Below are 27,901 nucleotides of genomic sequence, written 5' to 3' on the forward strand. Positions count from 1 at the left end.
CATATGAGGTATCGATGCACTAATGTGAAATTGGGCATCAAACTTTGTAGAGAATTTAATCATTTTATTCATTATGAAAGTGTCATTTTTGGCCTAAATTAATGTACATACCTAGAGAGGCGTAGTTTCTATAGAGGGTAATTTATAGAATTTTACTAGTTATCTAACATTTTGGGTAGTTTAACTATCTGCTTGGAAACCAGAACATGTTTCCAAATTTTAATTTTTTTTCAGAATGAAATGCAAAACTGATCGCTTAATTTGAAGTACAATGTGTCTCCAGAAAACAATCTCAAAATCACCTGGATATGTTAAAGCATTCCACAGTAATAACCAATTATCGTGACACATGTCAGATTCGAAAAATCAAGCCTAGTCATTAAACTGAAAACAAGCATCAGGGTTAAGTCATGGGTACCCAAACAATAGCCAGCAGTCCACATGTAGCCTGCAGTGTCTCAAATTACAGCCCACACCATCATGCCAGGCAGAAACCAATGAGTGCTTCCATCACTGGTCCCTGAAGGAAGCGCTTATAGGTGTAAGAGCCTGGGTATTAGTGAGCACATCTGACAAGTATTCATTGGTCCTAAGTCCTCTCCTGCTCCACGTCCTGTGCTTCTCTGGGTCATAAATTAGCTAAGGAGGGGGGAGAAGCAAGAACCCATCGGGCATCTGTGTAGCTGGATATAAAAACATCTGTTAAACATAAAAATGTAAGTAAAGTAACAAGAAGAAAATGTGTAACAGTCAGAATGTATTCCTTCAATTCATCTGAAAAATTGGTATATTTATTCATGTTGTGTTTCAATGCAAGGATGGCCTTATCATGACGTATCCATATATATCAACTATATCACCAGACACCCGCATAAAATTTCCATTCTACTTGACTTTTTTCATATTTTTTAAGATTTTCTTGGTGTTTTTTAAAAATACAGGGGTCAAACACACTATAGGCTGCAAAAATGAGTCTAGCCATGCAATGAATCACTCATTGAGGTAATCTACCCCAGAGATAATAGGTCAAAAGACAGGGGGATTATTCCCTTATGTGTTTTTATCAATGCATGAAAAATCACATCCTGTGGACAATCAGGTAATAAATATGTGACCTGTTTATCAGACAGAACATTTAAATCTACCCCCATTTCAATAAGTCCATTACGGTAACTTTTTCTTGATTAGATCCGTAGGGTCATAGGTAAGCATTTTGTGAACGTTTGGGTCATTCAACATGTATTGTATCTCTTTCTCATACAAACCACTGTCCAAAACAACAACAAATCCACCTTTATCAGATGGTCTTCCAGTAATATTCTGATAAGCACAAAGATCTTTTAAAGCACAAAATTCCCCCTTATTACGTTTAAATTTTCTCTGTACAGTGCGAATCATATTTTCAAGGGATAATATTTGCAATTACAAGTGTTGGGAATTCCAATATCCACCTCCTAGATTCTGTTCTCTTGCACTGTATTCTCTGTTAGCTCCTGTAGGGATAAAATAGTACATTGATCCTTGAATATGAATCTTCATATTTGTTGGTACAGTATACAATTTTCTCTATTGTTTAATAACCCCCAATTTATCATCCAGAAAAATGTCTCTTAAGAGTTAAGGAGCATATTGGCCCCTTAACATGCATCTCATGTTTGTTATACATTTTTAATGGAATATTAAAGACTTTTGGATTGTATTCATCTTCAAGTACTAGGGAAATCCCTTTGTTTTGTTTTGTTTTTATTCATCACACCAGAACCGACCCAGCTTGCTTCCCCTCTCCTGTGTAGTTTACCATTTGAAGACCTTTGTGTGGTGAGCTGTAATTGCAACTTATATTTAGTATTTTTTTACATTATGCTCCAGCAACAGGACCCAGAAAAGAGCAGCACAGAAGAAAAGTCTAGTCTGACACACAAAGCCGAAGTGAGTATTTTTTATTTTTTTGCATCCTCTTTTATATATCTATATATGTCTGTCCTAAGGTTTTCATTAGTACTAATGTCCACTGTGGGGTCTCCATTGGTATTATTACCTTCTCTGTGTTCTTCATTAGTATTGATTTGCCTGTTCTGGGGCCTCCATTATTATTATTTTCTTCTCTAGGGTTTCCGTTTTTATTTTTATCAACTTTAGGGTATCTCCAATCAATATCAATATCATTTGTTTGCTCTGTGGGCTTCATTAGTTCTATTGTCCACTATCGGGTCTCCATTATTATTATTTTCTGATCTTGGGTATTCATTATTATTTGTCTGCTATAGAGTGTCCATTATTATAATAATCTGCTCTGTGGTCTCCATGCCTGATCTGGGTTTTAATATTATTTTATTATCATTTTATTTATTATTATTAGTTTTTTTATTATTATTATTATATTATTATTAGTATTAGTATATTATTATTAGTATTTATTATTATTATTATTTTAGTTTTATTATTATTATTTTTATCTGCTTTGGGGTATCTCCATTAGTTTAATTTGTCTGCTCTGGGGGTCTCCATTATTATTATTGTCTGCTCTAAAATCTCCATTTATATAATTGTCTGCTTTGGGGTCTCAATTATTATAGTTGTCTGATCTGGGATCCTCATTATTATTTTTATCTGCTCTGGTGTTTCTCCATTAGTAATATTTGTCTGGTTTTGTCAGGTTCTCTATTTGTATTTTTTATTTACTAATGGTGCTTGGGAAAAGAAAAAGGGTAAAACAGACAGAGAAATAACTAATGGGAGGTTATCCTTGGTAGGTCGGGAGTACTCACATGGATAAGATATGTACTCACCTTCTGTGGTTGTGCTGGATGCAGGCACAACACTGGTGAGTGACCGATTTCACATCTCCACCTTTACTCCGGTATTGGGTATCAAGGGTGTGTAATAGTAGGCAAGGGGGGTGGCTTACAGGTTTTAACTCCCCAGATGGAAAAAACAGACGTTTGTGGGGAGCAGGTACTCAAAACTGGGGTTTCTTTATTCGGATAAAATTTGACAAGGTGTTTTGTAAAGTGCTTTATCAGGTCTAGTACAATAAATAAATAAGTCAATAGGAGAATAAGTGGAAGTAAAAGAATATATACTATTATATATACCATATATACCATATTATACTTGTGTGTGCTCATTATTGTGAGGCTATGTAAAATTGTTCTTCAGAACAATTCTGTATATCGTAAAATTTCATTGGTGGAAATTGTGTATAAAAACTTGAATTGATTTATTAAAGTAGATCTGTCCATAAAATAAATATATCAATACATACATAAATAATAAATCAATAATAATAGATACTTTGGAACATGTATATAACATGTGTTAAATTCTGGTACAAAGCAAATATATAGTGAATAGAGATGAGCGAACATACTCGTCCGAGCTTGATGCTCGTTCGAGCATTAGCGTACTCGAAACTGCTTGTTGCTCGGACGAATACTTTGCCCGCTCGAGAAAATGGCATCTCCCGCAATCACAAGCCAGGAGACTCTGCACTTCACCCAGCATGACGTGGTACCCTTACACGTAGATAGCAGTGGTTGGCTGGCCTGATCAGGTGACCCTGGAATAGACTAGTCTCTGCCCGTGCTGCTCGTATCATTCTCTGTCTGGATGCCGCTAGGGAGAGAGCTGCTGCTGGTCAGGGAAAGCGTTAGGGTGTTCTATTAGAATAGTGTTAGGCAGGAGTGATTCTACAAGAACCCAACAGCCCTTCTTAGGGCTACAATAACGTTTTATTTTACTTTTTTTTGGTTTGCCTATGGTTGGGCTTGCTGCCATTAGTAGTGCAGCTAGTATCATATTGTGAGTAATTTGCAGGGAGACTTGCTACCGTTGTGTTTATCTCTTAGTGACACACATATCCACCTTAAACACCGAAGTGGGACAATTTATTAGGGGTTTGATTAGAATTAGGCAGAGCCTGCTGATTTATTTTTTTTTTACCTTTATTTCTTTTTATAGCTCAAAGTCATCTTGCAAAGCAGTGTGCTTTCAGTGTCGGCTAGAAAATAACTATAGGAGAACCCCAACGGCTTACTTAGGCCTACAATAGCGTTATATTTTCCTTTTTTTTGTTTGCTTGTGGCTGGGCTTGCTGGCATTAGTAGTGCAGCTAGTACCACATTGTGAGGAATTTGCTGGGAGACTTGCAACCGTTGTGTTTAGCTCTTAGTGACACGCATATCCACCTCAAACACCGAAGTGGGACAATTTATTAGGGGTTTGATTAGAATTAGGCAGAGTCTGCTGATTTATTTTTTTTTTACCTTTATTTCTTTTTATAGCTCAAAGTCATCTTGCAAAGCAGTGTGCTTTCAGTGTAGGCTAGAAAATAGCCATAGGAGAACCCCAACGGCTTACTTAGGCCTACAATAGCGTTATATTTTCCTTTTTTTTGTTTGCTTGTGGCTGGGCTTGCTGGCATTAGTAGTGCAGCTAGTACCATATTGTGAGTAATTTGCAGGGAGACTTGCTACCGTTGTGTTTAGCTCTTAGTGACACACATATCCACCTCAAACACCGAAGTGGGACAATTTATTAGGGGTTTGATTAGAATTAGGCAGAGTCTGCTGATTTTTTTTTTTTTTACCTTTATTTCTTTTTATAGCTCAAAGTCATCTTGCAAAGCAGTGTGCTTTCAGTGTAGGCTAGAAAATAGCCATAGGAGAACCCCAACGGCTTACTTAGGCCTACAATAGCGTTATATTTTCCTTTTTTTTGTTTGCTTGTGGCTGGGCTTGCTGGCATTAGTAGTGCAGCTAGTACCATATTGTGAGGAATTTGCTGGGAGACTTGCGACCTTTGTGTTTAGCTCTTAGTGACATGCATATCCACCTCAAACACCGAAGTGGGACAATTTATTAGGGGTTTGATTAGAATTAGGCAGAGTCTGCTGATTTATTTTTTTTTTACCTTTATTTCTTTTTATAACTCAAAGTCAGCAGGCACAGCACAAAATCCAGTTGTGTGCTGTCAGTGTAGGTTAGAAACTAGCCATAGCAATAGGATAGCATCGTTTTGTTTAAAAAAAAAAAAAAAAATTAAAGTTTACACTTTAATTTGGAAAATGTTTAACCCGAGGGCTAGGGGTAGAGGACAAGGGCGTGGACGTGGGTGTCCAACTACTGCAGGGGTCAGAGGCTGTGGTCCTGGGTGGGGTGAGACACCACCTGCTGATGAGGGAACGCCGCAGAGCTACATTCCCTAGGTTCATCAGGTCTCAAGTTACTGGGACTCGTGGTAGAGCACTGTTGAGGCCAGAACAGTGCGAAGAGGTGATGTTGTGGATTGCGGACAATGCTTCTAGCCATTTGTCCACCAGCAAGTCTTCCACGCAGTCCACCCATGTCACCGAAATCAGCACTCCTCCAGCTCCTCCACCTCAGCCTCCTTCCCCCCAGTCTGCCACCTCCCAGCAAAATTTGGCATTTGAACCGGCATACTCTGAGGAACTGTTTTCTGGACCCTTCCCACAGTCACAAACCACTTCTTTAAAGAAACACCGGATGACCGACGGACTGTGGTGTGCAACCTGTGCCAAACCAGGATCAGCAGGGGTTCCACAACTACTAGCTTAACTACCACCAGTATGCGCAGGCATATGAATGCTAAACACCCCACTCAATGGCACCAAGCCCGTTCACCTCCGGCCGGGCACACCACTGCTCCTTCCCCTGTGTCATCTGCTAGTCAGCCCCCTGCCCAGGACCGCGGCCCAAACACCTCCCGTGCGAAAGCCCCATCTTCGCCTCCACGATCCTCCACAAGAACCACCAGAGTTCAGCTCTCCATACCCCAGATGCTGGAGCGCAAAAGGAAGTATAGTGCAACCCACCCACATGCCCAAGCCCTCAACGTCCACATCTCCAAGTTGCTTAGCCTGGAGATGCTGCCCTATAGGCTGGTAGAGACCGAAGCCTTTCGAAACCTCATGGCGGTGGCCGCCCCTCGGTATTCGGTCCCCAGCCACCACTACTTTTCCCGATGTGCCGTTCCAGCCCTGCACAAGCACGTGTCAGAGAACATCATCCGTGCCCTGACCAACGCCGTTTCTTACAAGGTCCACCTGACCACGGACACGTGGACGAGTGCTGCCGGGCAGGGCCACTATATATCGCTGACGGCACATTGGGTTAACTTGGTGTAGGCTGGGACTGAGTCTGACCCTGGGGCTGGTCATATACTGCCGACGCCGAGGATTGCGGGGCCTACCTCGGTCCAGGTCTCAAAGGCCTACTATGCCTCCTCCTCCTCCCACCCCTCCTCCACCTCCTCCGAATTACCATCCGTGGGCATGGCGCCATCAGTCGGTAGCTCTAGGCACAGCAGCAGTGCCGTCGCTAAGCGACAGCAGGCAGTGCTCAAACTGCTGAGCCTAGGCGATAAAAGGCACACCGCCCAAGAGCTATTACAGGGCATCACAGCGCAGACCGATCTGTGGCTGGCACCGCTGAACCTGAAGCCAGGCATGGTTATGTGTGACAACGGCCGTAACCTGGTGGCGGCTCTGCAACTCGGCAGACTGACACATGTGCCATGCCTGGCCCATGTGTTAAATCTCATAGTTCAGCGTTTCCTCAAGACATACCCCAATCTGTCTGATTTTCTCACGCAGGTGCGCCGCATCTGTGCGCATTTCAGGAAGTCCAGCACAGATGCTGCCACTCTCAGGGCAGCGCAGCGCCGCCTCCAACTGCCCGCTCACCGACTGTTGTGCGACGTGCCCACGAGGTGGAATTCAACATTAACCATGTTATCCAGAGTTTACCAGCAGCGCAGAGCGATTGCAGACTGCCAGATGTCAACTTCCACCAGAACTGGTAGTCAGGTCAGTCAGCTTCCTCAAGTCTACAATGAGGAGTGGACGTGGATGTCTGATATCTGTCAGGTGCTGAGTAACTTTGAGCAGTCAACACAGATAGTCAGTGGCGATGCCGCCATCATCAGCCTCACCATCCCGCTGCTTGGCCTGTTGAAAAACTCTCTGGTCAGCATGAAGTCGGAAGCTTTGCGTTCGTCACAAGAGACGGGGGAAGAAGATTCCCTTGTTGATAGCCAAAGCACCCTTAGGTCTGTTTCTCAGCGCATATCGGAGGAGGTGGAGGAGGATGAGGAGGAAGAGGAGCGTGTATGGGCAGAAGAAGAGGAGTTGGAGGAGTTGAAATGGGCAGTCAGGCCAGTGAGGGGAGTGAATTCTTGCGCGTTGGGACTCTGGCGCATATGGCAGATTTCATGCTAGGCTGCCTATCCCGTGACCCTCGCGTTCAAATAATTTATTCCAGCACCGATTACTGGGTATTCACTTTCCTGGACCCACGGTACAAGCAAAATCTTTCCACTCTCATCCCTGGAGAGGAAAGGAGTGTGAGAATGCATGAATACCAGCAGGCCCTGGTGCACAAGCTGAAACAGTATTTCCCTTCTGACAGCGCTAGCGGCAGAGGGCGTACTTCTGCGGGACAAGTAGCGAGGGAGAGTAGGCGAGCAGGCAGCTTTTCCAGCACTGGCAGGGGTACGCTTTACAAGGCCTTTGCCAGTTTTATGTCACCCCAGCAAGACACTGTCACCTGTCCCCAGTCTCGGCAGAGTAGGGCTGATCTTTACAGAAAGATGATGAGGGAGTACGTAGCTGACCATACCATCGTCCTAAATGATCACACAGCTCCCTACAACTACTGGGTTTCAAAGCTGGACATGTGGCACGAACTGGCGCTGTACGCCTTGGAGGTTCTTGCCTGCCCTGCCGCTAGCGTGTTGTCCGAGCGGGTTTTCAGTGAAGCTGGTGGCATCATCACCGATAAGCGATACACACCTGTCGACTGACAGCGCTGACAGGCTGACGCTTATCAAGATGAATAAAGCCTGGATTTCTCCGCATTTTCATTCTCCACCAGGTGAAAGAAGCTCAACCTGAATAATGTATGCACTCCTCCTCCTCATTGTCCTCCTTCTCCTCCTCTTTGTACACTAAAGCAGAGGAAACTGGCTATTTTTTGCCAGGGCCAACTGGCTCTAGCTATAGTACTCTATGTATTTAATTTTTCTGGAGGGCCACCTACCCGGTCCTCTGTTTTAAGCAATTTTTGGGAGTGCCACATACAGGCACTCAATCTATTTAATTTTTCTGGAGGACCACCTACCTGCTCCTCTGGTTTGAAAACTTTTTTGGACTGCCACATACAGGCACTCAATTTAATTAATTTTTCTGGAGGACCACCTACCTGCTCCTCTGGTTTGAAAACTTTTTTGGACTGCCACATACAGGCACTATCCAAATTAAATTGTCTCCATAGCAGCCTCCACATGTCGTTTTTTTAGCTGGCTCCACACGTTGTCTCCATTGCTACCTCCACACGTCATCGCCATAGCTGCCTCCAAAAGTCGTCCATATAGCTGCCTCCATACATGGTCTCCTTTTCAAACGAACTGTGTCAGGCAGAATTTTGGGTTGTTTTCATGGATTCCACATCAAACTTGTTAACTTTGTCGCCACCCTGCTGTGTAATCCACAAAATATACTGGCAAACTTTTATCATTTACCGATATTATTTCAGCGCTTCTTGCACATCTGTTTACATTCCCCTCACCCGCCATAACCCAAACTTATAAGAACGCTACTACACTTGATCTTATACAAAAGGTTCTTAGAAGTGCTGTTTGGGGAGTAGCCTAGAGACAGGGGCTTGGATTGGCGAAAGCTCGCCTGGCAGCGGAGCACCAGATCCATCTCAAGATCCAACTAACATAGTTTTAACTGTAGCACCTTTAATCTACTACTAGTTCACTGCCTCCATACATGGTCCCCTTATCAAACGAGCTGTCAGGCAGAATTTTGGGTTGTTTTCATGGCTTCCACATCAAACTTGTTAACTTTGTCGCCACCCTGCTGTGTAATCCACAAAATATACTGGCAAACTTTTATCATTTACCGATATTATTTCAGCGCTTCTTGCGCATCTGTTTACATTACCCTCACCCGCCATATCCCAAACTTATAAGAACGCTACTACACTTGATCTTATACAAAAGGTTCTTAGAAGTGCTGTTTGGGGAGTAGCCGAGAGACTGGGGCTTGGATAGGCGAAAGCTCGCCTGGCAGCGGAGCACCAGCTCCATCCCAAGATCCAACTAACATAGTTTTAACTGCAGCACCTTTCATCTACTACTAGTTCACTGCCTCCATACATTGTCCCCTTATCAAACGAACTGTGTCAGGCAGAATTGTCAGGTGTTTCACCAGATACATAGTGGAACTCGGCCCATCTGTCGCCGCCATGCTGGAGACCTGAAGTTGCAATCATAGCAGCGCAATATGGATGCCCCATACTGTCGCTCTTAATCATGGAACCATTTCCGTAAAAACAATTAAAAATAGAACCACAATGCTATTCCATTATTCCTAGGTGAAATATTCAAACGACCCGGCCTGCTTTGAAAATTATAATTTTTTCAAAGTAAATGCTTCTGGCCCCCAGGCCCATTTTGGGTGGGGAGGAGCCGAGAGACAGGGGCTTGGACAGGCGAAATCTCGCCTGGCAGTGGACCGCCAGCTCCATCCCAAGATTAGGCAGCCTCAGAGGCATCCATGCATGCTGCCACTGCTGTTTCCTGTCCATTTTGCCTCCACGATCCTCCACAGCGTCCACCAATGTCTCATTTCAACTCTCTATACCCCAGACGCTGGAGCACGAGAGGATATGCAGCACATCATTCCCTTATCAAACGAGCTGTGTCAGGCAGAATTTTCAGATGTTTCACCAGATACATAGTGGAACTCGGCCCATCTGTCGCTGCCATGCTGGAGACCTGAAGTTGCAATCATAGCAGCGCAATATGAATGCCCCATACTGTCGCTCTTAATCATGGAAGTCGTCTCCATGGCTGCCTCCACATGTCGTCCCCTTATCAAAAGAGCTGTGTCAGGCTCATTTTTCGGGTGTTTCACCAGATACGTTATGGAACTTGGTCACTATGTCGCCACCATGCTGTGTTATCGACTAAATATACCGTTAACCTTTTGTTCACATAGGAAATCATTTCAGCGCTTCTTGCTCACCTCCTTTGGTGAAGCCTGAGTCCATTTAGGGTATGTCGCCATGACACTCTCTAGCCTGCCGCTGCTGCCGCTGCCTCTGCATGCCATCCCCTATAGTGTCAGGGTCAATTATTGCATGTTTTAGATGCTATCTAGCCTCATTCGGTCACTCTGTCATGGCCATGCTGTTGCCCATAATTTTGGCATAATGGTGCGATTAAGCAGCCTCAGAGGCATCCATGCATGCTGCCCCTGCTGTTTCCTGTCCATTTCCGTGGTGTTTCCATCCTTTTCTGAGGTTCCCAGGTGTTTGGCCAAGCTTCCCTGTGCAGAGCCTTGGTCCCCTTGAAAAATGCTCGAGTCTCCCATTGACTTCAATGGGGCTCGTTATTCGAGACGAGCACTCGAGCATCGGGAAAAGTACCCGAGCATTTTAGTGCTCGCTCATCTCTAATAGTGAACACATAATGAACACATAATGAACACATAATGAACATAATATGACCAAATAACTTACTGAGAGTACATGAGATGACCAAATAGACTAATTGGAGAAAATATCTTATTGAAATTGGAGTAATATATGATACCTGGTCGGGAGGTAAGGAGAGAAATGCTCGTTTTGCTTACCTAGAATTTGCTACCCGATACCAGAAGTAGTTCTATGGTATTTTTTCCTCACACCTCTTGGCTTCCCCAGACTTTCATTTATGCACAAACAGTTTCATTTCCTCGATGCATAGGAACAGAGGTACATGGTATGCCCTGGCCCTCTGATGTCACCAGCTGGAGCCTAGTTCCCCAGCCGGTGGCAGGAGGAGGTTGGCAGTGGGGGGCATGCATAAATTAAAGTCCGGGAAGCCTCCGGCACTTTTACAAAGCTATTATTTCAGCAATAAAAACACCTAAATATATGTAAATCATGGTCCCCCCATCCCCTAGACATAAGGAGCAGCCTATTTAGAATACTCTACCACCAGTAATCTGGTGGTAGATGTCCTTTAAGTGCTGTACTGGGGTATTTATAATTCCTGATGGAATTTGTGTGATGTTTTGTGAAAGTGGGTGCTTTTAGGGTGCTGGTTTCTAGTGCAATAATGGTTGAATACTGAACCAATAAAAGTTGTGCAGCCTTGCTCCAAGTAATCCAGGAAGTGGGAGTGGATTGGAAGGGTTCTTTATTTACTTTAGTTGTTTCTGTGTGATTTTCTTTTGATGAGAAAAATAAGACCTCAGACACACTATCTTATTATGGACAAAAACTTAATTGACTAGAGCAATGTCTTTACATTCCAACACAAACTTACAGTTGATGGGAAAAACCATTATTTACACAAATTTATAAAAGTATAAGTTTCTGTGAATGTCTCATGGCCTAATTGTGCAGGGTCACTGACCTAATGTAAAAAACAAGAAATATTGCTACCTAGAGCTGCCTTTATTGGATTCACTAAAGACAGCTAAAGGTCTCATATCCACAGAGCTATGGTTATAACATAAAATGAGGCAGACTTTCCCAATCATAATATTTTCCCTAGGACTCAAAGTCAATAAGGTTTGTGTGATCCTCATAAACTCTGTAGGTTATGTCCCTCCACAGGTTAAAGAGTTATAAATTACAGTGCACAATTTTAAAATGGTTTCAGTCCTAATGATGTATCTGGTCTTGCAGTGCAATTATTATCTATAATTATTCTTTTTTCCTCAAAATGTTTAAAATATTTTTTATTACAATACAAGATATACAATGTTATTTATAATTATTCTTATCTGGTAAATTACTTTGTACTTGTGGATGACACATAAGTCAGTCTACAACCTCTCTACTCAATATATCTTTTACATTTTGCGGATACCTCCCACTATGCAATCTACTTCTACACTTGCTGGAACCTTTGCATATTCCAAATTTGTAACTCATTACACCTGTAAATCAGACAACCCCCCTGCTCTTTATTCTGTAATCTTATACTGTCTGTTATTTTTTAGCTTCGATTGTTAATTTGCTATGTACTGAGCCATCTGTGTAGCTTAGTGGCCCATCAAAGCTAATGGCGCATCACAGCAAACTTAATATAAAGATACAATTCTACAGATGTTACACACCCTAAAATATGTTCACAAAATGTACTTATAGAAACAATTTTAATACATTTCAGATCATTAAATAAAATAACATCACTGCGTATGGTCTGTATAAGGATTTCATGCACTGTGGAAATGTTTTCAATTTTCATCTGTTTATACCAAACACATGTTTAATGAGAACCTTTCCTCCCTTGCTATTAATAGGATCTAGGGTGTTGATATATATACAGTGCACTAAGTTTTGAGCAGAAATTATCTGTACTTTATGATCTTATTTATCTTAACAAAAAATGTAATATACAGTATAAGTTATATAACTTTGTGACACATAAATCCCTATTTCAGCACATATGAAATTTCATATTATATAAAATTTATTTTATAATTATGGTAAGACATTTTTATTTCTGTAAAGTCTGTAAAAATGTCAACTAAACATGACAAATACTTTGAAAAGCCTAAAGGCAAGGTCAAACAGGGGTTTCATGAACACAGCAATTTTCTGACCAGGAAGCTATGGTATTCTAAAGCTGAGATAGGCTCAGCTAGAATAACTGAGGAACTACAGTATTTTCACAGTGGGATTACTCATGTGTTACAGAACTCAATTCCTTGTTTCGATTTTATACTAGCTAAACATATCTCTCACATTATCCTTACATTGAATTGGGAGAGTAGGTCATAAAGTAAAGGAAATGGACTTAAAAACTTTATCAAATGCATTAATATACAAAAGAGATCATTCACAAAAGACATTTTGTGACCATCCCCACTTTTTAACACATTTTCTTCACAAATCCATTTTTATCATGTCATCCATATATTGTGCAGTAATCTCTGGGTAGATAAATCTATGAATGCTTTTAGTCAAACTTCAAAAATGCTACAGAAACTACACAAACACAAATGAACACAAGATATTAAATTGTCACAGCTTAAAATACAAATATAACATCAAACCTCTGTTGGAGATGCAATAGTAATATAGAAACTTTATTACATATTTGGTTTAAATGTAAACTGGTCAAAGATCTTTGGGACGTAGTCCACACACAACTTAAAACAATTATCTCCATACCCCATACCGTAGGACCCACGTATGTTTGTTATCTTAAGGTCAAGAAGACATTCCTCTCCCACATCTTACAATTGTATCACACTTGACCACAAATCTGATTGCAATGAAATAGAACTCATCTTCTCTACATCCATTCATGAGATAATGAATGTTGTTCATAATAACTATAAAACAGAATTTCTCATCGCAACCATTAAAGGTTATAGAACCTCATTTGCTGAAAAGTGGGCAGACCGGAAAAATTATGATTCAATATCTCCACAATGAGAACTAGGAATAGTTAAGATATAATCTTATAACTAGTGGTAAATGTATGACATAAATGGAAAATGGGAAACAAGAAAAATTTCAGCAGTCAAAAATATTTTATTCCGATAGGATATCTGTTTATTAAAAATCTGTATAAATACTTCATATGAAGCTCTGTGACATATAATATCCATTACTGTATATTGTAAAAACTATGAAAATAAAGAAACAAAAAATGCAAATATAACTCCTTTGCAGGAGTAGAGCGCCATATGTAAGAATGTAAATGATTGGAGATAATGGAGGCTTTCTGACTTAAAATGATTTTAACTTTTTAAATTACCTGTCACCAGAAATGTAATTTTTGGCTGATGACAGGATCCCATAGCCTATGTTGTTCAGATTTTAAAAATGCCCTTGTCATCATTCAGTACTTTGTCAGCACCAAAAATGTGCTTAAATACCCTAACTCAGCTTATACTTGAAGAAAAACCCTCTGTACTCACATTTCTAATGCCCCCCACAGGTCCTCTTCTGTCTTCAGCACCAGCTCCGGCTCCATCTTCAGCTCCCTGCGCAGTCCCGTGGAACACACCATGACGTCAGCCGCATGGTGAATGGTGATGTCATGGTGCATGCGCCGGAACCGCGCGGGGAGCCAAAAGACGGAGCCTGAGCTGGAACTGAAGACAGAAGAGGACCGGCGGGGGGCATCGGAAAGGTATAATTATATATATAGCACTGGCTATATACAAGGGGGATGCTAGCTATATACAAGGGGCAGGCACTGGCTATATACAAGGGGACTCGTGGCTATATACTAGGGGACAGGGGGCTGGCTATATACTAGGTGGCATGGGCTGGCTATATACTGGGGAACATGTGCTTGCTGATTATATACTGGGGAGGCTGTAACCAATGCATTTCCCATCCTTGGCTTTGAACCTATACTGGGAATCCAGGGATATGTCTCTGAATTATCCACTACTAAAAGTCGGAAAAGTTTAGTAGCAAAATTGCTATTCCTGGGCCATTTGATTATCATTAAAGAATGGAACAGGGTGAAAAAAACGGAGGTAAATAAATGGCGGAACCTAGTGGAAAAAGTTAGAAGGTACGAATCTGCTATTAGAATCGATGGTAAAGAATCTGAAATATAGAAGGAGTGCTAAGGTCTGAGGAGGGCTGTTCTCAGGGGCGGTAGGGTCCCATTAACAAAACCCCCCCCCCTTTTTTTTTTTTATAGCATACTCGGCCAGGGTTGGGTGGGGTGGGAAGAGTGGGATAAGTAAATGGTTTAATGTGTAAGGTGATGGTACTAAAAAGGGTAGTCACTTTATTGACAAGTGCATTTGTGATGTACGGTTATTATGTATCTGATATTACTTGTAATTGTTATCATTTATAGAATATAAAAAAAAAGAAGAGGACCTGCAGGGGGCATCAGAAAGGTTTAATTATATATATATATATATATATATATAGCACTGACTATATACAAGGGGCTGCTAGCTATATACAAGGGGCAAGCACTGGCTATATACAAGGGGACTCATGGCTATATACAAGGGGACAGGGGGGTTGGCTACAGTGGCGTACCGACCGCGGTCACAGCGGTCGCCATTGAGACCGGGCCCATCGGACGGGGGGGCCCGGGCGACCGTATCAATTACGACAACGGTCGGTACGCCACTGGCAGTCGGACAGGGGCCTCCGGTCGTCCGGACAGGGAGCTACTGCCCGTCACTTTATAGTGCTCGATGTGGCCGTTTCCGGCCGGTCGAGCACTATTACTGGAGCGATGTGGCCGGAAAACCACCCCGGCGCACATTGCTCCATGAACTAGGATGCGCGGCCGCGTGATGACGTCATCACGCTGTCGTGCACCTCTTCCTGTCTGGCCGCGGGCTGAAGAACGAAGACGCGGGACCTGCTGCCAGAGGTGAGTGTACAGGGTTTTTTTTTTAATCAGTTGTAAAAGGGGCTTATTGTATATAATAATTAATTTGATGTAAAAATTAATTGTGTGTGGGGGGGGGAATATGTAAAAATCCATTGTGGGGGGAGTAGAATATGTAATAATTCATTGTGGGGGTAGAATATGTAATAATTCATTGTGGAGGGACGGAATATTTAATAATTCATTGTGGGGGGAGAGAATATTAAATAATTCATTGTGGGGGGGGGCAGAATATGTAATAATTCATTGTGGGGGGGCAGAATATGTAATTATTCATTGTGGCGGGGGGACAGAATATGTAATTATTCATTGTGGCGGGGGGACAGAATAGGAAATAATTCATTTTGGGGGGGAATATTAAATAATTCATTGTGGGGGGGGGAGAGAATATTAAATAATTAATTGTGGGGGGCAGAATATGTAATCACTGAAATGTCGGTTAGCAGGAAGGGTTTTGAGGGTTTTTTTTAGGTATAATTGGGGGGGGGCCCATTAGGAATTTTGTCCCTAGTTCCGCCACTGGTTGGCTATATACAGGGGAACATGTGCTTGCTGATTATATACTAGGAAGGCTGTTACCAATGCATTTCCCATCCTTGGCTTGAGTCAATAGGTTTTCCATTTTTTTGTGTTATGTAGATCAGACCAAGAGGAGGTGTCAGGACAGCGCGCATATTGCAGAAAAGGCTTACCGGTAACACCCGGGTGTTTTCTTTCTGAGGATCGTCGCTCCCTATGACGTCATCAGGGAGGGGCGATCCGTCGCCATGGTAGCCTCGGGTGTTCTGAAGACCCGAGGCTACTTCGTTTTAACCCATTCATTACAATGTGCTATCAGCACATTGTAATGAATGAGGAGCAAAATCCACATATACTGCCATACTGTAGTATGGCAGTATATGGTAGGATCGATCAGACAACCTAGGGTCAAAGTACCCTAGGGAGTCTGAAAAATAGTAAAAGTAATAATAAAAAAAAGGTAAAAAAAATATATAATAAAAAAACCTAAAAATTCAAATCACCCCCCTTTCCCTAGAACTGATATAAATCTAAATAAAAAGTAAAAATCATAAACACATTAGGTATCACCGCATCTGAAAATGCCGGTTCACTGCGCTTAACCACGTAACGGAAAATAGCGCCCAAATTCAAAAATGGCACTTTTTTGCCATTTAAAAAAATAAAAAATTCTATAAAAAGTGTTCAAAAGCTGCTAAAGTCCTAAAAATAATACCATTGAAAACATCATCAAAAGTCACAAAAAATGACAGCACCCAAAGCTCCGTATGAAAAAGTTATTAGCGCAAGAAGACAACAAAAATTTTAAAAAACTATTTTTTTAGGAGGTTTTAATTTTTGTAAATGTATGAAAAAATAATAAAACCTATACTAATTTGGTATCTGAGTAATCAAATTGACCCAAAGAATAAAGTAGACATGTCATTTGGGACGTGAAGTGAAAGCCATAAAATCCAAGCCCTTAAGAAAACGGCGCAAATGCGTTTTTTCACCATTTTCACTGCATTTGGAATTTTTTTTCCCACTTCCCAGTACACGGCATGGAATATTCAATGCCACAACTATGAAGTGCAATTTGTTATGCAGAAAACAAGCTGTCAGATAGCTCTTTACTTGTAAAAATAAAAAAAGTTATAGATTTTTGAAGGTGGGGTAAAAAATGAAAATGAAAAAACAGGAAAGGGCCCGGTCCTGAACCGGTTAATGTATGATTCATTTATAAGATTTTTTTTTCTTTCAATGTCACTATTTTAATATATTAAAAAGTAGAATATCCTCCGATTTGCAGTCTGCCCACTAAGCCAAGATAGAGAATTGGCTTTTTAATACAGTAATTGCCTCATTTATAATACATACAGGATTACAACAAAAGATAATACCTAATGTATACATATATACATAATATATAAACTGACAATAGATGATGGGGCAGATGTATCTTTTTAGTCACAATTTTTTTCTTTCCCTTTTGCATTTGCACTGCCTAAAAAATCACAAAAAAATGTGCAAAAACACTCCAGTTCCCACCAGGGGTAGGAAAGTGTTTGCCAAAGATTTCAAAAATGTCACAAATATTTGTGCAAGAGCATCAACAAAGAGCTAAACAACAACAAAAAAAATATATGCAGGCAGAAATTGCAAGTATAAGATACATCCGCCCAATGTGAAATATCCCTATCTTAACAGTGTGTACCTAAAAAACTCTCCTTAGACCTGAATGGGGGTCATTTATCTTTAGTCAGGTCATATGTGCTTTTTTTTGGTTTTTCTAAACTTTTGCTTATGCCTGCTCAGGACTGGAGTTTATTTCAACCACAACTGCCCCATTTTTCTGCGATTTGGACCACAATTGCAACTTTGTTATACATCCACACCTGAATTTAAATGATATATCTGATGCAACACCGTAAAATTATTGCACATCTAACTTTGCTAGTGGAAAAGTTGTACATTTTGGAGGAAATATGCACATGTAAAGAAGATCACTAAAGGCATATTCTGAGCATATTCAGAATGGAAACCCTCATTATAATGAACAAAAAATAAATCAAAACACCTACAATGAGAAAATAAAAGCAGATTAGAATTTAAAAAGTAAAATGTTTTGTTATCTGGTTAAAATAAGTACAACTGAAAATTAACAACCCATCCCTTTAACCCCATAGCGCAATAAGACATACATGTACATTTTATTGCGCATGGGGGAGTATGAAGAGGGCTCAAATTAAGCATACACCCATCGCTAACACCCGTGATCAGTGCTTCGCCCGCCGGCAAAGCTGCTGGCAGCATTAGTGTGCCGGCGGCGCATGGGCGCCTCCATCTTGGCTCCGATCGCAGCTCCCCGTGATCAACCAGAGAACCAAAGGTTAAAGTACCCTGGGGAGTCTGAAAAATAGTAAAAAATAAAAAAAGGAAACAATAAAAAATCATATAAAAAATCAAAATTCCAATCACCCCCCTTTCCCTAGAAGTCATATAAATATAAATAAACAGTAAAAATAATAAACACATTAGGTATCACCACATCCGTTATCAGCCCAATATCAAAATATAAGAACGTTCTTTCACTGCGCTTAACCCCGTAACGGAAAATAGCGCCCAAAGCCGCGGCATTTTTTTGCCATTTTTAAAAATATAAAAAATTCAATAAAAAGTGATTGAAAGTTCAAACAATCCTAAAAATAAAAGCATTGAAAACGCCATCAAAAGTTGGATAAAAATTACACAACCCACAGCTCTGTACACCAAAGTATGAAAAAGTTATTAGCTCAAGAAGACGGCAAAAAGAAAAATCCTTTTTTTGTACAGGAGGTTTTAATTTTTGAAAATGAATGAAGTAGACATGTCATTTAGGGCGCACACTGAAAGTCGTAAAATCCAAGCCCAAAAGAAACGGCGCAAATGTGTTTTTTCATAATTTTCACTGCATTCAGAATTTTTTCCCCGCTTCCCAGTATAAGGCATAGAATATTAAATACCGTCACTATGAAGTGCAATTTGTTGCGCAGAAAACAAGCCATCACACAGCTCTGTACACAGAAAAATAAAAAATTATAGATTTTTGAAGGTGGAGAATGAAAAACAAAGACGCAAAAATGAAAAAGGGCCTGGTCCTTAAGTGGTTAAATGCAGTCAAATAGTTTTTGCTGAGTCTTTAAGTGGACCAACTATTTGCACATGATTTTGTGTATTTATATGCATACAGGCATTCCCCGGGTTACGTACAAGATAAGTTCCTTAGGTTTGTTCTAAAGTTGAATTTGTATGCAAGTTGAAACTGTATATTTTATAATCATAGATCTAAACAAAAATTCGTTTTTGCCCCAGTGACAATTGGAATTTCAAAAATTTTTGCTGGAATTGGGCCAAGGATTATCAATAAAGCTTCATTACAGACACTTTACAGCTGATCATTGCAGCCTGAGACTAAAGAAAAACATCCAGAGAGCTTCACCAGAGGTCACGCTGGGTAGAGAGGTCCATCTGTAAGTCGAGTCTCCTTAAGTAGGGGACCGCCTGTATATATTAATAAAATGGTCAAAACAAAGTATATCGACATAAAACCTTTATTTTCAACAAATATAATGATCATAATAAACACCAATGAATGTAGCACAGAGAAAGATTCTAATTACATTTTCTGAAGGTTAAAACCAAGTGTACAGGCCTTTGCTTTGAATGACTTCAGCACATCTGCGGCCACAGAGCATCAATAGTCTCTCACCCTGCTCTGGTGGGATTTTTATCCAATCTTCCAGTATCTTCCAAAGTTCTGTGACTCTTGTGGGGTTCTTGGCCATAACTTTGTGCCTAAGGATTTCCCAGAGATTTTCCTTCAGGTTTAGATCAGGACTCTAGACTATCTATGTTTTCTGTTTTAAGGAACTGCTTTACCTGTGCATGAAAATTTCTGGCAGATTTTAATGAAGAACTCAAGGAAGAAACTATTTGTTGATGAAGAGATGTGGATGTATGAGACCCCCAGCTCCTACAGCAAAAAACATTCCTCAAACTAAGACACTCCCTCAGACACTCCCTCAACCACTGAGCTATTTACACACTTTTGGTTCAGTCTTTCCCCAGTTGTTGATGAACATAATGGGGCACATTTACTAAGGGTCCATCGGACGCATTTTTGTCAGGTTTCCCGGCGATTTCCATTTTGCAGGCGACAGGAATCGAGGTGGCGGGACATCGGACAACCTGACGGATTCGGACAAACCACGGAATTTAACATTTAGAATTGTGCCGCAAGACACGCACTTACAAGCACCGGGAAGAAGCAGGTGAACCTCGTCGGACAACGCACCACGGGATCACGGCAGGACCAGGTAAGTAAATCTGCCCCAATGTTTCCCATCAGATCCAAATAAATTAATTGATTCCATCACTAAAATGAACTGTGGAGCACTTCTCCTCTGTCCACACAATATGCTCCTCAGAAAAGGGGAGTCTAATGTTTTGATTTATTCTGCTAATGAGAGGTTTGGTCACTGTAAAGTGGGCTTTTAATCCAAATGCTTTTAAAACATTGTGACATTATATGATGAGACATATCCTGTTCAGTGCTGTGCTGAACTGGCAAGCATTTCCAGCTGCAGTGTTACTCATAAAGAATCTTTATATTATCCTGCCCTTTCTTGCATTTGTCTTTCGATGGTGACCAGCCTTCTTGGGGGATTTGAACGAGTTTGTTATATTGCAAAGATGCAAAATACTAGAAATCAATTTCTCTTGCTATGGCTGATATGGTTACCCCTATGACCTTCATCTGGACAACCTGCTTCTTGAGGTTTTCTGTCACTTTTGAAGGCACACCATTTTTTCAGTGCAAACTGGAATGTTAGGCTGCCAGTTATACAGGGCTTGTCAGATAAGCAAATTAGCAGCAGGTACCAGATTAATACCAATAACTTGCGGGTATCTAAAAGTGTTCTCTAATTTTGATCATTGTTCTTTTACAATTATGCCATTTACATTTTTATTCTGAATTTTAGAACATATGCATTTTATGAAATAAGCTTAAAATACCACTATTATACTCATGTTTGGATTTATTCATACAGGACTGTGCAATTACATTGACATTAAACCCCTTCCTGACATTTGACATAATAGTACTGCATCGCAGGAGTTGCGTAAACCATAAGCCCTAAACTAGCTCTGTCAACCAAAAACTATTAAAGTTACGACTCTGAAAAGATGGCGATGCAAAAACAAATGAGATTTCCTCTATATTCGTTTTTTTCCAGTAAAATTGTATAAATGTGGTATCACCGTAATCTTAGTGATCTGTAGAATAAAGATAATATAGTATTTTTAGTGTATGGTGTATGAACCCCAAAAAATACAAAAAGAAAGGAAACCAAAATTGACAATTTTCTTTTCACCCATGAATTCAAGAGTTATTAAAATCTCATCAATAAGCTAATGACCCACTAAAATAAAGTATTTGTAAAGTGCATCTCATGTCCCAAAAAATAAACCCTTATATGTCCAAATTGCCAAAAAAATACAGATTGTATAGCCAATAAAAAGTGACAATGCATAATCTGCTCTGAATAGCGCAGCTTCCCTTCGATGCCCTGACGTGTGCCCATACAGCAGGTCACCACCACATATGGGGTATTGTTATACGCGGGAGGGATTGGGTATCAAATTTTGTGGAGCGTTTTGGTATTTTATCCACTGAGATTTTGTACATTTTTTGAAAAACACATTAATTTAGGCAAAAAAAATGTACTTTCAAAATTGTATCCGATTTTGTTTTAACCCCTGTAAAACAATTAAAGGGTTAATAAGCTTCATAAAAGTTGTTTTACATACGTTGAGGGGCGTAGTTTCTATAATGGGGTAATTTATGGGGTTTGCTTTTATTTAGGCCTCTCAAAGTGATTTGAAACCTGAGCAGGTCCCTCAATAGCACTATTTTGTGTTTTTTATGAAAATGTGAAAAATCGCACCTAACGTTCAAAGGCCCATAACATCCTACAAAAATAAGAGTATGCATAAAAAACCGTGTCCACATACACCTTTTTTTTTGCTGTTAAGACTATGTGTGGAAAAACTAGAACATTTTGAAGTTCGAAAATCGAGAATTTTTCCAAATTTTCACCAAATATCTGATTTTCTCATAAATAAATGCAAAACATACCACCAAAAATTTTTAAATAACATGAAGTACAATGTGTCACGAGAAAACAATTTTGAAATCACTTGGATATGTTAAAGCGTTTCAAAGTTATAACCATTTATAGTCACACAGGGCAGATTTGAAAAAATGGGCCGTGTCAGGAAGGTGAATAGTGGCTTCGGCGTTAAGGGGTTAAGAAATGTGTGTTGTCAAATCTCCAGTGTATATACAGACACCCAAGTTACAGAAAACCCCTAGTTATAGACAGTCCTCTCTGTCCGCTGTGACCACTTTTAAAGCTCCATGGATGCTTAACTTTAGTCCCAGACTCCAATGATCAGCTGTAAAGTGTCTGTAATTAAGTTTTATTGATAATCCTTGTTCCCATGACAGCACAAAATATTGAAAATCCAATTGTCCAACAAATTTTCTTTTGGGTCCGGAGTTACAATTATAAAATATACCAGTTCAGACTTACATACAATTTCAACTCAAGAACGAACCTAAAGAACTTATCTTGTACGTAACCCAGGGAATGTCTGTATACGTAATTCATAAACTTGATTTCTGATTATTTAACAAAATCTGATTTTAAATTACCGTATTTTCCGGACTATAAGGCGCACGTAAAAGCATTGGATTTCCGTGGAAATCCAAAGTGCGCCTTATAGTCCGGTGCGCCCTATGTATGGCGCTGGGCACAGGGCAGCGGACCATACTTACATAGGTCCCCGCTACCGGAGAACGAAGACAGCAGATCTCCAGCGGGACCTGGAGCGGGGACCCATGTAAGTATGGTCCGCTGCCCTCCTCCACCTCCCCCTCACCTTCCCCGCTCACCTTCCCCGCGTTCCCCGTCGCGTCTCGGCGTCGCGTCCCGTCGCTGCGTCCCGTCGCCGCGTCACGTCACGTCGGCTCTCCGCCACGCCTCCGCCACGCCCCCGGCCCCCGGACCCCGCGCCTTATAGTCCGATGCGCCTTATATATGTAATTATTACATATATAAGGCGCATCGGACTAATGCGCCTTATAGTCCGGTGCGCCCTATAGGGCAAAAAATACGGTATCTAATATAAATTTTAAAAACAAATTATTCGTAATTTGTAAAAGTCGCACAATATTTACTAATGTAGCAAAACATCCAGTTGTACATGTTCTGCTATACTTTAGAGGCAGAGTTGCAGTAGTTTCCTAAATGTATTTAAAAGGCAAGTAGAACCATAGTTTTTTACTTTTAATCCATTTTCTGGGATAACAGACTGTGTGTGATCACTGCTGCTTGTAGAATATTCACAGTTTATTAAGACATTTCTCCTTCGTACTTTTTTCTGGAAAGTTTTACATGGCCACAGCATTTTCCAGTCAAAGAGCGCCACCTGCATTTCTGTCATTGCTAATTTTACATTGTCCAGCACAATCATATTGCAGCCTGGTTTGTCACAGGCACACAATTCACAGACCAAGCATCTTAACTAGTCACTCACTCTGCTCAATAGTTCTCTCTCTGGATTGCAGCCAACACACAAATCTCCATAACAGCTACATTTGATTTATAATGCACTGTACAGCAATGAACCCAAATCCCTTTCACAGAAACAGATTTAATCCTTTTTATACTTCTGGACTTTCACATGCTTAATACAGATCTATCAACAACTTTATTTTTCTTCACATTGGAATAAATTACAGATCACCAAAACAGCAAATATGGGAATAAAAAGAGAAGAAAACATGGCATAATAAAACTCACAACTGAGACAAACCGTTCGGCTTTGAAATTGTGTGGTTTCCCAGAAAAATAAAGTAAAAATGTTACATCTCAGAACTAGGCCCAATGGGTTTTTGATGGCAGCCAGCACTTTGTTCTTCAAATCCCCATGCTCACAAATATATTTCAAAGATTATAACTGCGAATAAACACCTTTGTGTTTTAATATACACCTATGATTACTTGTAAAATGTCTGGGTTAAATGTCTAAACTGAGGAATTGCACAGTCTGATTGTAATAAGCCCATGTCTGCACAAGTGGAAAAATAAGACTACTACCGTTAGTGTATTTATCAATTGTTTACAAATACAGCTTTTTTTTTTTAAACTTAAATATATATCAGCGAAATTATGAATAAGTTATTTGTATATATTTCTTTCTAGAAATAATATGTTTTTTTCTATGACCCACTTACCTTTGCTTTTCGTTATTTACATATTTATCTATATATCCATTATGTAGTCATTGATTCCTCTCAAAATCTATTATGATTATCTATTATTATTATCTGTTAATGTATATTTTACATATCTAGGTGTTGTTCATGCATACAAAATACCATTGAAAATCCAACATTTCCACCCAATAAGGTAAAATTAAAATAAAATGTAATTTTGAAATGATTATGATGAGTAAAACCATAAGTTTTACCGTAAAGGTTCTTGTTTTACTAATCTATCATTCATGTACTTACCCACCAGCATTATATCCATTTCTCAGCACATAAAATTGTCAATTATTAAATATATTATCTATGGTATGTAAGTACTGTACCAGTGTGTCTATTGTGTTACGATATATTTGCCTATTTTGTAACTCTTTATCTATATTTGTAATAATATTACAAATTTGCTACTTACTGCAGTATGATATAGTATATGTTTTATTTTTTTCATGTCTATTAAGCTTTGTATTTATGTACGGAATCCACTGGTATATGATTCTTTTAGATAGCTGTTTAATATATAGTTAACAATAAATTCATACATCAAGCAAAATACTATAAAATGTATTTTCATAACACCTAAATTTATGAATTAAAATGTATATTTATACTTTATAGATTTTATACACAAGTACAAAGACATCTCTATATTCATATTTCTTTCTAACTTCACTGCAGTTAATGTCTTTGGTTTTATATTTTACAAAAAGGGTCATATATTCTTGTTCCTTCAGTTGCTGCTTGTTTAAGCAGCAGAAAATCCACTGCAGAGTAATACAGACTTGGGAAATATCCCAGACTCCTGAATTATGCAGGCCAGTGAGATTAAGACTAAGATCATTCATAGGTGAATGATAGATTTCCAAGGAATGTAAAATAGACTGATAAATAAAGAGGTAAAACAGATACACCAAATTGATGGCAAAGACTACGTATAAGCCTAGCTGAGTTCAGTTTCTCTGTTGAATAGGGTTAGTGAATATGACAGCTTTAAATTTTTAAATGCCAACAGACAGAATGTTAGAATTTTAAGTTAAAATAACAATTTAAAAGTAACAATGTAAAAGTGGCAGGAGCACTGCAAATAATGACTAAACACAGTAGAGAAATCATTCATACACAGACCTTGATGTGTGGTTTATTCCATTGCCCTTCTGTCTGATAAGGAACAACTAGTATTATAGAGGTAAAGGAGGGGAATGGGTTTAGGCAGCACATAACGGTGTTGTGTTGTGGCCCTGAAATGTAAGTTAGTTATGAGAAAAGCCAAATATTCTTTGTCATATGTGTAATAAGATACAATACTAAAATAAATCACAAAATGCTATTTAGAATCCAAGGTTAACCCATTTAAGACCAAGTGTTTTTTTTTTTGCGTTTCCATTTTTCACAAGTCAAAACTTTTAGTTTTTTTTTTTGCTATATGAGCACTTTTTATCTGCAAAACAAGTTGCAAGTACTAGTGGCACCATTTAATATTCTGTGCCATGCACAGGGATAGATGGGAAAAAATTCGAAATAAAACAAAGTTGCACCATACACTTATGGGCTTTATTTTTGCAGTGCAGAGATACAACATTTAAATAGTTGTGTCTAAATACCTTTAAAAAAAAAATTCAAAATTCTTTCATTAAAAAAAAAACTTAGCGTTGCCATTTTCTGTCAACGGTAACTCTTTCATACTTCAGTGTACAGAGCTGTGTAAGATGTCATTGTTTGCAGAATGGGATGATGTTTTCATTGATACCATTTTGAAAACTGTCTGACCTTTTGATAATATTTGATGTTGATTTGAACATTTGTGCACTACTTTTCATTACAGGGTTCATCAAGGGGAATAACTGTTGGGATGAGACTACTTAAAATGTTTATGAATTTACATGTTTATCTATTTGTGTTCATGGATATTATTTGATTTTTAGTTTTAAGCTCAAGTATCATAGCAGTTACAAGCAGAGGTTATATTTGATTAAATTATAAGGAAACAGGGATAAAACATGGGTAGGGTGCATTACAAACAAATTTGTAACATCTAACACTATCTTTGAATATGAGTTATAGCCTTGAAAAAATGATGACATTGTTTAGTATTTTATTATTTATTTAATCCATTACCCATTAATAGTGATGAGCAGAACCAAACCACAATGTTCGGATTTGCTTGCAGTACATGTGCCAGTGCTGGTGTTACCAGTGAGTAAGCAGGCCTATTTAAAGGGTTAACACCAGTGCAAGCACTGATTTGACCGAACCCACCTGACATGAATTCTGATGGATCTGCTCATCGCTACCCACTAACAGTGTTGGAAAAATTAAAAAGGAAAGAAGATCACAGCAGAACCTATAAAATATAATAAATGTACAGAGCTAAAGCCTGACTTACATACTTCCTCTATAGCTAGTAGCCATAAGTAGCCAAGTAGCTCAGATAATAAGATCACCATAATTAAAAATTATGGATAATTAAAACATAAAATAGAAAATGTAGTTCATAAAAGCAATTAAAGATCCCTGTAATAAAGTAAGAAAATTAAAATGCTAAAATACAATTCATATTTTTTGACACATGCATATTGTCTGTAAAGTATTATAAATATATAATTGAGGTACCATAATGATAGGTAAAATACAATAGAAAAGAATCATTTACCATGTTACTATTAATTTCAAATGCTGTATATTCTTACAAAATAATGTTTTAACAACCTAACAACTCACATTGAAGCTATAAATGTAAATCCAAGAAATGCAGTAAACAAGACAACACCAAAGGCTATATTTGCTCTTGCATTGAACAGGAATTAGATGACAGAACTCTGTTATCTGCTGTAATTTAAGCAGCATTCTAAAGTTTAATTAAAATCACAAATAGCTCATTACGATTTCTTTTTTCAAGGTACATTTTTCCTTATAATATTAAAAAGTTTTCTTAATGCATGCGATGAAGAAAACTGTGGATTCAATGAGAATCTGTTTTCAGGGCCAAGTGTCATTTCTTAAACACCAGACAGAATTATGTATAAATGTGCCTCTACTGCAACAGAAAATAACCTATTGCTTGAAAATGATCTATTATGTAAATCAGGTTTTCATGTTATATGTACTGTGTAAAAGTACTTTGTGTGGATTATATTCAGTTGAAATCTCATTGTTATCGGGAAGCAAAGTTTGGAAAGTTACGCCGTACTTGAAAGCTGGACGCAGATAATAAGACATTCACCACTGACTATAAATGATACAGTCAACCTAACAAGGACCTCTTTTTACATGACCATACCTTCTCTCCAGTTGTCCTGTTCTGGTTACAGCACAGGTGAGAAACTGACTCCAAAACCGTGTAAATATAAACTTATTACAAAATAGAAAGGAAATCATATATTTCCTATTAGAACTATAGGTTTCTATAAAAAAAAAACGATTTAGTGCAATTATTCAAATTTATAATGTGTAAGAAAAGGTTTAAATGTTAAGCATTTCTAAAAATCTAAATCTAAAAATCGATTATAGCAATGAAAATAACACACAATATTACTTCCCAATTCTTTGAAAGGATTTTTTTTACCAATTAGAAGTTCCTATTATTATTATTATTATTATTATTACTGCAGTACCAAGCACAGTTTT

At 39.1% G+C, this 27,901-nt stretch overlaps 1 long non-coding RNA gene across 2 annotated transcripts in view; it reads left to right on the forward strand.

Annotated features, from left to right (window-relative positions):
• Positions 1-1,867: 1,867 nt before the first annotated feature.
• The window catches only part of LOC140120546 (uncharacterized), a 94,500-nt gene continuing 68,466 nt past the window's right edge, over positions 1,868-27,901 (forward strand). The window contains exons 1-2 of one of the 2 annotated variants that reach the window (XR_011853860.1): positions 1,868-1,929; positions 24,368-24,422. This is a non-coding gene — a long non-coding RNA (uncharacterized lncRNA). The remainder of the gene's footprint in view (positions 1,930-24,367; positions 24,423-27,901) is intronic. The other variant, XR_011853862.1, reaches the window with a different exon arrangement.

Source organism: Engystomops pustulosus, chromosome 3 (assembly GCF_040894005.1).
Source record: "Engystomops pustulosus chromosome 3, aEngPut4.maternal, whole genome shotgun sequence".
Lineage (NCBI taxonomy): Eukaryota > Metazoa > Chordata > Amphibia > Anura > Leptodactylidae > Engystomops > Engystomops pustulosus.